This window comes from Lepeophtheirus salmonis, chromosome 2 (genome assembly GCF_016086655.4).
Source record: "Lepeophtheirus salmonis chromosome 2, UVic_Lsal_1.4, whole genome shotgun sequence".
NCBI classification, from domain to species: Eukaryota; Metazoa; Arthropoda; class Copepoda; order Siphonostomatoida; family Caligidae; genus Lepeophtheirus; species Lepeophtheirus salmonis.
Window position 1 is genome coordinate 30,897,703 of NC_052132.2, and position 9,776 is coordinate 30,907,478.

At 31.2% G+C, this 9,776-nt stretch overlaps 1 protein-coding gene across 2 annotated transcripts in view; it reads right to left on the reverse strand.

Annotated features, from left to right (window-relative positions):
- eag (ether a go-go) overlaps positions 1-4,584 on the reverse strand; it is a 126,789-nt gene extending 122,205 nt beyond the window's left edge. For both annotated transcript variants that reach the window (XM_040707524.2, XM_040707523.2), the window contains exon 1: positions 4,194-4,584. The gene's annotated coding sequence lies outside the window, so the exon portion shown is untranslated. The remainder of the gene's footprint in view (positions 1-4,193) is intronic.
- Positions 4,585-9,776: the final 5,192 nt, after the last annotated feature.

Below are 9,776 nucleotides of genomic sequence, written 5' to 3' on the forward strand. Positions count from 1 at the left end.
CATAAAATATCGCATTATGCAAGATACGAAAAAAGCAAGGCTTAAGAGAGCATTCATTTATTATTTCAATGTTGATACTAAACATAAATACATATTTATATATACTCGTATATATATTATTAGGAGTTGAAAATTGTGAAAAAAAGTATTTGCAACTATCATGCCAGATATAAGTGATTTTAATAATTATCCCTCCCTCTTTTGAACATTTAAACGTATTAACAATGAAGGAGTACTTTAATCTTTACACTGATCTCTAGTTATGGGAATTGTGTGTACAGTGATGCATATTATATATTCAGGCTGTATGTTAACAAAAAAAACTAAAAAATAATAGGGTAACCCTGAGAATTTGAACAATGTTAAGAAAGAATCAGCTGTGACTAGGGAGGAAGGAGAAAAGGATATAAACAAGGAAGTTTACTAGAATTATTCCTATGTCAATCCGTAATTCTACTCTGAGTCCAACAATGACTTACAATTAGATCTCCGCAACATATCCTCAGGGTTACGCTTTGTCTTTTATGAGCATACACGAATGTTCAATCCAGTTTTGAATATATATGACTCTCTTAAGGAAAGGAAGTTCACTACATAGGAGTTAAATAATAATGAAGACAGTTGAGAAAAAGAAAATTCATTCGTCAGATTACTCATGCAAAAAAAAAAAGTTTAAATGGAAAAAACACTGAATTTTTACCATTTGTGATTTATGGTCAGCAGATATGTTGCCGACCAAATTTTTAAATATATACTTTTCTTTTTGATTTACACTCACAATGATTTTAACAATTTGCACATCCCTATAAATATATGATGACCCCACTCTTTACTCTTCGATTTTGTCTTTGCATCCCAACCTCACATATTATCTTAAGGCCGTTTTGATATATTTGCTGGGTCTTTTTCTTTTCTTAAAAATATATCATATGGCCTTACTGTTATAAATTGTATCTAAATTAAATTTAATGACCTTTTAAAAAACAGATGAATAATTTTTCTATTTTACTTTTACAAAATTCTATCCAGCAGGGCATCCCACTCAAGATCGCCCCGATTCCCTTAAAATGTTGTCGGTTTTACAAAGACTCCCTGTAGTCCAACATTAGAGAGCCGAAAAATAATTGAATCTTTAAAAAAAATTATCCTCTACTCTTCATGCGTTGTTGACTTGAGAAAAGTAGAAGCTAAAAAATGCATACGCATGAACTTTACATAATATTAGTGTTGGATTAGAGTCGCAATTTTGAGTTTGGCCCAATTAGAGTATTTTGAGAGTTTTCATATTTGATAAAAATTCTTCTTATAATAAATAAGAAAGTATGTTAGTAGTTTTTTACCAAAGTAAATTAGCCTATGTTTGTACTTGCTTTATATAGAATTTGTTAAAAATATTCAAAAGCTTGGATTTGGCTTCTCAAGTAAGTTGAAAAACTTGGGTCCGGGATGTCAAAATATATGCTTGTTTTTCAAATCAAAATATATGCTTATTTTTCAAATCAAAATATATATTGGGGTTTCAAAGTTATTTTAAAATTATATTATTTGATAGTAGGGTGAATAGACATTCCCGTTTTTGGAGGTGTGTCCTCAGATGTACGTGCCTCCGTAAAATCCCCACATTAGGTTAATAATGACGTCATACAGTAGAAAATTGTTCATATTTGTGTTTTTTGATCCAACCTAGTTTTGTTCTCAGTATTCTGGTAGCAAGGTGACAAAAGGATTCAAGTAGGAGTTCCCATAACGAGGAAGATTTAACATCATTTGTTGCCCATCCAATCATTGTCTTTAATTCTTCCTACTCATCCTAATTAGAAGAGGGAGTAAGTGACTTCGGGAAGTATTTGGGTCTTCGAACGTATAAGCTTTTCAGTATTTAGGAGCAGGAACAGTTTCCCTTTCTGCTTCCGAATTATAGTGATAATTTATTAGTATTGGCTTAGGTCCTTCAAGCCTAAGAGTAACCATTCGTACCAAGCTGAAAGCATTTGGGTTCGGCAACACCTGGCTTGTTTACATAACTATTTTTAGGATCGTTTTGAGTGCAATTTGACGAGTTTTGATCGGAATTAGAGTTCCAATAAAGTTGAATTACTTAAGTCATTTTCAAAAATGGTCAGCTATACAATATAAAGTCGAGTTTTTCCCCTTAAGTTCGATGTATGCTTGAATCCAACACTAAATAGCTTTTAAAAGGATGAGTGGATGTGGGAAATAAGTAAGAGGGTAAAAAAAACATAAAAAAATTCAAATGTCAGACTCCTCCTGTTTTGTTCCGTTCCCTATTTGATTGAACATTACGTAAACAGCTTCAAGTCTAATGAAAAAAGTATATTGTATAGCCTTGTAAGTGATGAAGTCATTACTACTATCTAGGTTCTAAATATGACACAGAAATTTTATAATATGTACTTGGGTATAAGTTTGAAATGTATATTATACTCAAATATATGTACTTTTAAAAGATGATTTTTTTTTTGGCTACGTTTGCAATTAGAATGTTAATATAAAATAAAAACTAAAAGGCTGAGATAAAAAAACAAAATTATTAGTTTTGCCGAAATATATGTCTTTTTGCCAAGATTTTTATTTAAAACATTGATAGTTATTGTTGCTATTACATATTATAAGGATTGGAGAAGGTAGATGAAATACGCAATTAGTCCATATTTTATGACATGAAACACACATTTTCCCATCTTTTGGTAATGTTATAGAAATATATATTGCGTAGAAGCTGTAAAGGTTGTAACTTCTATAGGCAGGATGTAAAAGTTACAATTTGTATGTCTCATAACGCGTTATTTAATAACAAAATAAGCTTTTTTTTACTCACAAACCACCAAATAATTGATATTATTATTTCATTTTGATCTGTCAAAATTACGCATTTACTTTGACCATATTTATTAGCGATGAGACTCCATCCAACAACCATTTTTTCGGTTCGTTCTTATGTGGTTGTTTCTAAACCTATTTATACCGATATTGCAGTCTACAAATGCGATCTTAGATCGTAGATCAAAATTGTAACGTTTTCAAACCGTAAACTATGAACCGATTTTCTCCCACTCCTGATTTATGAGTACTACAAATATGATGTATGTACCAAACTGAACTTCATATGACAATATTGAAGGTCAATGCTCACAATTTTGAAACACAGCTGACGTCATAAATAGTTCATATTCATAATTGGTTTAGACCGAATTTTATTTGGAACCCATTTAGGCTTAATTAGTTTCGTCTACTAAAGATCATAGCGGTCATACACTGGTCTAGGATTTTCAAACCCAACATTATGAGTAATATATCTCATGTGAGTAACGGAACTTTATATATACATATCAATTAATATATGAACGACCATTCAGAAAGGTGTCACCTACATATACTCACAATATCCTTATCACAAGTATGTACTACTGTATATTCTTTTTCGCATTTTTGACCAACTTGTACAAAATGGTAATGGTAAAACACTACATGATACATATATTGTATGTCGAGAACAACCAAAAAAAAATACAAATTGATCCCAAATCAAGGCAAGCAGAAAATCCCAATATTTTTAAACATAAACATACATCGCAATAGTCACTAATAGGTGTGTTATATATATTTGTGGGATAAGGTAATATACCCAAGAGTAGTAGCTTAAGTTTAAAACCTTTATTTGATTAAAGAGACTTATATTGACCTTGATATGACCCTTTTAAATAAAATCCATCATTCTTAAATTGTAACGATCAATTTTGAGTACTTTAAGAGTGCAATTTGCGACACACCCGAAGGGTTGTTATTCACGAAGGTCATCAAATATAATCAAAGTTCAATTTTGAGAAAAATTATTCTAATTGAGGGATCAGAAGGGATGTGTCCCCGACACTGGTTGACATTGAATAAATAGCTGAATATAAATATATATCTATACAATTTGAGTGGATGTAATATGTTCACTTATGAAAATACAAAAGAATAGAGTGAAAACGAGATAGTGGGAGGAAGAAAAGGAAAGAATGAAAAAAAAGGGAGAAGAAGAAGTAACCTGTTACACTTCTTCTCCTCCACATACAAAAGCCTTTACATACATGATATAGAAGAACCAAATAAAACCAACCAAACCCCATACATAATATATACAACAAAGTTATATAAAATGCTACATATTTGAATCAACTTGTGCTTACCTTGCTACATAAGTATGTGTAGATATATATATATTTAAATTGAATTTCACTTTTTTTTTTTACAATTTATTTTAACTCTGTTCAAATGTATTTAGAAGGAAGTCACTTCACAACTTTGAAGAGGATTTTGGTTGTGATTTTTTTTGGGGGGGTGAGACATTATTCTGATTTAGGGATGACTCATTGAATCAATTTATTCATTAAGTCTACATAAATATAACCCCGGTAGATTACCATACTTCAAGGTTCAAGTTATACTAAGTCAGTAGTATCATCTATCTAAGGGGGTTGGAGGAATACGTGAGAGCGGTAGTTCTTGTTCTTTTTCTTTCTTGTAGTAGCTCGGAACAAAAAGAGCGCGTCCTGCTTTTCTCCCTTCTCGTAGTAGTATGAACATACAAGTTGTAGAAATAGTAAGTAGTCTTACCTACTTCTAAAGAAAGCCCATTCAATGTTAATTCTCTCTTGGAATTCAGTTTGAGTCAAAAGTTAGGGGAAAATACGTTCTCTCTATATAGAAACGTACTAATAGAATTTCCTTACTCCACTTCTTGGAAGAATCAAGTGTTAAGAAAGCCTTCGTGAACAACAAGAGACCGACTTTCTCTTCTTTTATATATATGTAAATATATGTATAACTGAAAACGGTTTTTTTTTGTTGTTGTTTTAAGTAGTGAACACGCGCATTTTTCATTTATTAAATGAAATCCTGTTGCGCGCAAACCGCCTCACCTTTACTTTATTTTCAAAGTATATACACTTTCTTCCTCTTCTATGCCTCTCTTTTTAAAATACTCTATATATATTCTTTCCTCTCACGAAGTAAGCAAGTTTCTCCGATCCACTCCCCCTTTATTTTATTATTTGAAGGGGTTCTAAACAGGTTTGCTCTTTTGAATATGGCACGTGGTACGCACTCCTACAATGCCCAAAATTGTTCCTCGTTTGTTCCCTTTTTAATCTATCTATGGTGGTACAATTTATGTAGGTACACTCGTCTGAAAGCTAATCGTTCCTCCTTTAATATACTATTATTTTGTAGAGAGGCAGGTATTAATTAAAAACTTCCTTCGATAGATTTGAGTAAATCAAAGTACTTACAATTACCCACACTAATAAAAAAGAAACACAATTTGGTAGAAATTCTTTTAAATAAGAAGAGTAAATAAATCATTTTGGAAAGCAAACTTTTAGTGGTTGGTACTTGATAATGTGGTTTTACCTGCTAGTATATAAAGATTTTTTTTAAAGTTTCAGCTCATTTTGTATGTACCAAAATTAGAGTGATCACAATTTTCGAACTAAAATTAATTTTTGAATAGTTTTGATTTCACTGTCTACGCCTTTCAAAACTCACGGTGGCCATTTTAAAGATTGGGTAAATTCTACAATATATGCTTGACTTTAGATTTTTTCAGAACAATATTTCACCATATTGGTGAAAAAAGACAAGTAAGTCATTATCAAATGGTTAAATTAATCATAAAATAATCATCAATGATATTTGAAAGTTTTGGTCGCTTATTTTATTTCAATTTAATTTCAACCACGCGATATCTTTCTTTTGAGAGACATTTTAAAAGTTTTTGACATAATTTTTGATAATATGTGAATTATTGATTTTTTTGTTAATGTACTGCAAAGGGAATATGAAATCAATATATTAGTCCAAACTAGTGTTGAATTAATCAAAATCTTTTATATGGTCGAGTTGAGTTTTACAAAAGACTTTAAGTGAACGGAAAACTATTTTTGGACATGCTACATTAATACTTTTTTTATGATTGACCTGGAGTTGCACTAGAAAATTTTATTTTCCTCTTTGTGAAAGAGAGGAAATCCTGTGGAATATGATTTGAAACCCCTTTATATGAAGACATGCAGAAAAAATATGAAAAATACTCAGATATTATATCCATGAAAGGAATTATAGCCGTTGAAAACACTCTTTAAGGTGTAGACGAGGTCGGTGGGGGCGAATTGATCATTAGTGGGAAACCCAGAGGTATAAATAGGTAGCAAGGTTATAAAAACTTAAAGTTTAGGCAACACTATTTAGCTAATCCTTGGACATACCACATTCAAAATAGTATTCACTCTAACAAACATATTGTTTGTTTTATATTTTGTAGTGTATACTTACCTCCTCAGGTGGGGTTCTTCTCCCATTCGGGGAAACAAATATACCTAAACATAAAAAAGAAAGCCATTTGTAAAATTTATGTTTCTAGCTATATTTAAAAAATAATTATTACTATGATTATTTATAAATCCACGTCAATTAATCGCAATCTATGGTATCTTTTTAGTATATATACGAATATGAGTGTAAGTTACGTTCAACATGATTATAAACGAGTAAAGAGGAGACAAAACACATTAATTGCTGTTATGAATGAATTAAAATTTACAACCGTCCTTAACAAAGGGAACGAAGATTAAATTAAAATATACATTTTTAATGAAGATGATCATTATACGAATGAACTTCAAATACAAGAATCATTTATCATTAATGGTTGAGCGTATTGAAGCTAAAACAGAAAAAAACGGATTTCCAAAAAGAAACGCTTTATAAAACACATCTGCAAAGAAATAAATTTGACTTTTATTTCAATTTGAAAAATAACATAATGTTATGTTGATGGTGAGTGTATGTAATATATGTTTTGTATGAACAAATTAGTGATTAAAAGATATTTTTATTATTTTTAACCAAGTTTGAAAGTATTTGAGAATTTCTTTTTTTTTTTTTTTTACTTTTTTAAATTAAGGAATCTAAATTCCTATAAAATACATTTATTCGCAACTATCAAGAAAAGAAGAAAGTCCCAATTAATTTTTGACTACATACAGGGTGTGCAAGCTATCAGTGCCGTGAAATGAAAGTTTTCAATCGCAATTTTCCCTCCAACCAGTTATCAGATTAAAAAAAATAAAATCAGATTATGAAAGCATAATGGCTTTTGATAAAATTTGTTAAAGAAAATCATATATAGCCTCAATTACAGTCTCTATAAGTGGCCGAAAGCACGAGCAGGCCTTCGCCAATAGGTCCCTCGGGAAATCCTTGAATTATTTTTGATCCGACTGATAAGTTCGTGCTTGGTGTTGTATGGAGTTCAGTTGTTTTGTCGTTCCATCGCAGCCCACACAAAAAAAAATCCATAGGATTCAGATCCGGCAAGATATGTATGTCAAAGTCCGCCAAGATGATTGTATTGAAGCCAATTGAGACCTTAGACCACATTACTGTTACCTTAAAATCACTTTTATAAGCCTCCAATTGCCTCCTAGCCTTGCGAACAAATGCCTCACTGAGTCCCAAAGTTCAAGTCATAGTTATATTGTAGCTTTAGCTGCGGATTCCAAGGAGAGCTCTGTACTTTTCCAAATATTTGGGAAAACAAATTTGTCATTCATTCCATTTTTTCAAACTAGAGAAGTTATGAACAAGCTTTCAAACAAAAAAATCAGCTGCTTAAGTCTCTGTGTTTTCCTAAAAGAGTGTACCAAAGTGGTGGCATCAATGGTTGGACACCCTGGAAATACCAAATATTTAATAGACATATTTGAGTAGTCTATTATAGATTTTGTAGACAAATTTGTGTGATGAGGTAAGATACCCAAGAATTTTTGCTATAGTTTAAAATTTTTATTTTATTTGTGATAATTAATTTGACACGATACGACCTTTCAAATGAAAAATATATCAACTTCGTATTCTTTAATTTTGATAATCAATTTTGCTACTTTAAGAGGAATGAGCGGCGCCTCCAAAGGGTGAAGAAGCATAATTTGCTCATTGAAATCGGCAATTATTCGTGGCAAATATTACAAATGTAAAAGATCCTACTAGCTTACTTTTGTGTTGTCGGGCCGTATATGTATTGGAAATTTACACTTTTGGTTTTTTAAACTAAACTGATACATAAAGTTCTTTGAGAGAAAACATAGGAATATCAACAAGTTGTTACAGATACTACAATACTCCCACTAGAGTAGGTATTCTCAACAAGGGCCCATGAGCCAAGTCCAGACTGCAAGTGTTTTATTTAATAATAATAATTTATTATCTACTTAAATTAAAAAACTGACAAAAAATTATCCTCAAAAATCTCTGCCCTAATTTTCAATATATTGACTTAATTATGGGGTTCTATAGAAATCAATAAGAGGGGCCTCAATTTTGAATTAATGGCGACTCCTCGATCAGAGCTCTGCTTTCTTTACTATGCTTCCTTTTGAATGTCTCATACAGGTACTTTGATGTCCCTCCTGTATCATTTTTTGTGTCCAACAAGGAGTTACAATCATAGCTCCTAACCAATTTCTCAGTGTTGATCTTCATCTTCATGAGCGCACGCAAATATGGTTAGAGTAAAGCTTTAAACCAAGTAGCAAAACGAGTACCCAAGGGATCAATAGCTGAAAAATGTCTTGGTGTAAATAAACTTTTTTTGTCCGCTAGAGGTACTGCTTAGTTATTATTTTGAGACATAATTAGGAGTTATGATGTTATCTAACATATTTTACTTTTTAGAAGATACTCATTCGAAGTCCAGAATACAGACTTAGCTTAATTAGAGACTATTTTAATAATATGGACTTTTGTTACACAACTAATTTGTTTATACAAGTTCAAAGATGATGATGTTTATTCTGCGTTATTTTTCCATATTTCATTAATCTAAAAAGATATACCTTTTAAACTATGAAGTCCAAGTTCCCACCCCTGACCATTGTATTTTAAATAATACATTTATTATTATACTATTAATTATTATAATAACAATAAATAAATCATAAATGTGTATTTGAAAACTCATCTTCTCTTAGGTCGGAAATTTAATAAAGGAAAAATAAAAGAATTCCCTCCAAGCAATTTTAGAGTGTGAGGTGTGCTTCATCAACAATGATGTAAATCCGGTGTATTTTTCAGTCGGCCCATTAATTTGTAACTGGTAATTTAAATAAGGAATTTTCTTTTCCTTAGCAGTTGTCATTATTATTTAATTCCAAAGTAGTGAAAATCTTTTCCTAAATACATGCAATTATATTCAAAACCTCATTGAACATTGGTGTGTGATCATACAAGACGTAGTGTAACCCTGTGTATTAGTGGCAAAGTAATGATTGTATGCCCTTGTTGGACTCAGAGTAGAATTGGGCATTGACATATGAGTAATTCTAGCAAATGTCCTTGTTTATATCCTTTTCACCTTCCTCCCTCGTCACAGCTGATTGTAGCAGATCTATGAAACGTCATGAGAATTATTCTTTCTCCCCTCCTAAACATTCATCAAATTGTTAGGATTACCAAGTTGATTTTCAGGTTGTTTTTTTAACATGACCATTCTACACTGGATTTTCATTATTGTTCATCAATCATCTCTTTTTAATATATATGGAAGTCTACGTCAGCAAGAAAAATAGCAAAATGACGTCATAGGAAAAGCGACATCTTATGAAAAAATATTACACTACTGCACAATTGTATCTCCTCAAGCTAATAGTAGCGTTTCCTTACAATATTTTAATGTTATAGATTACTGTATTCTAATTGGTCTAAAAGAGCACAGA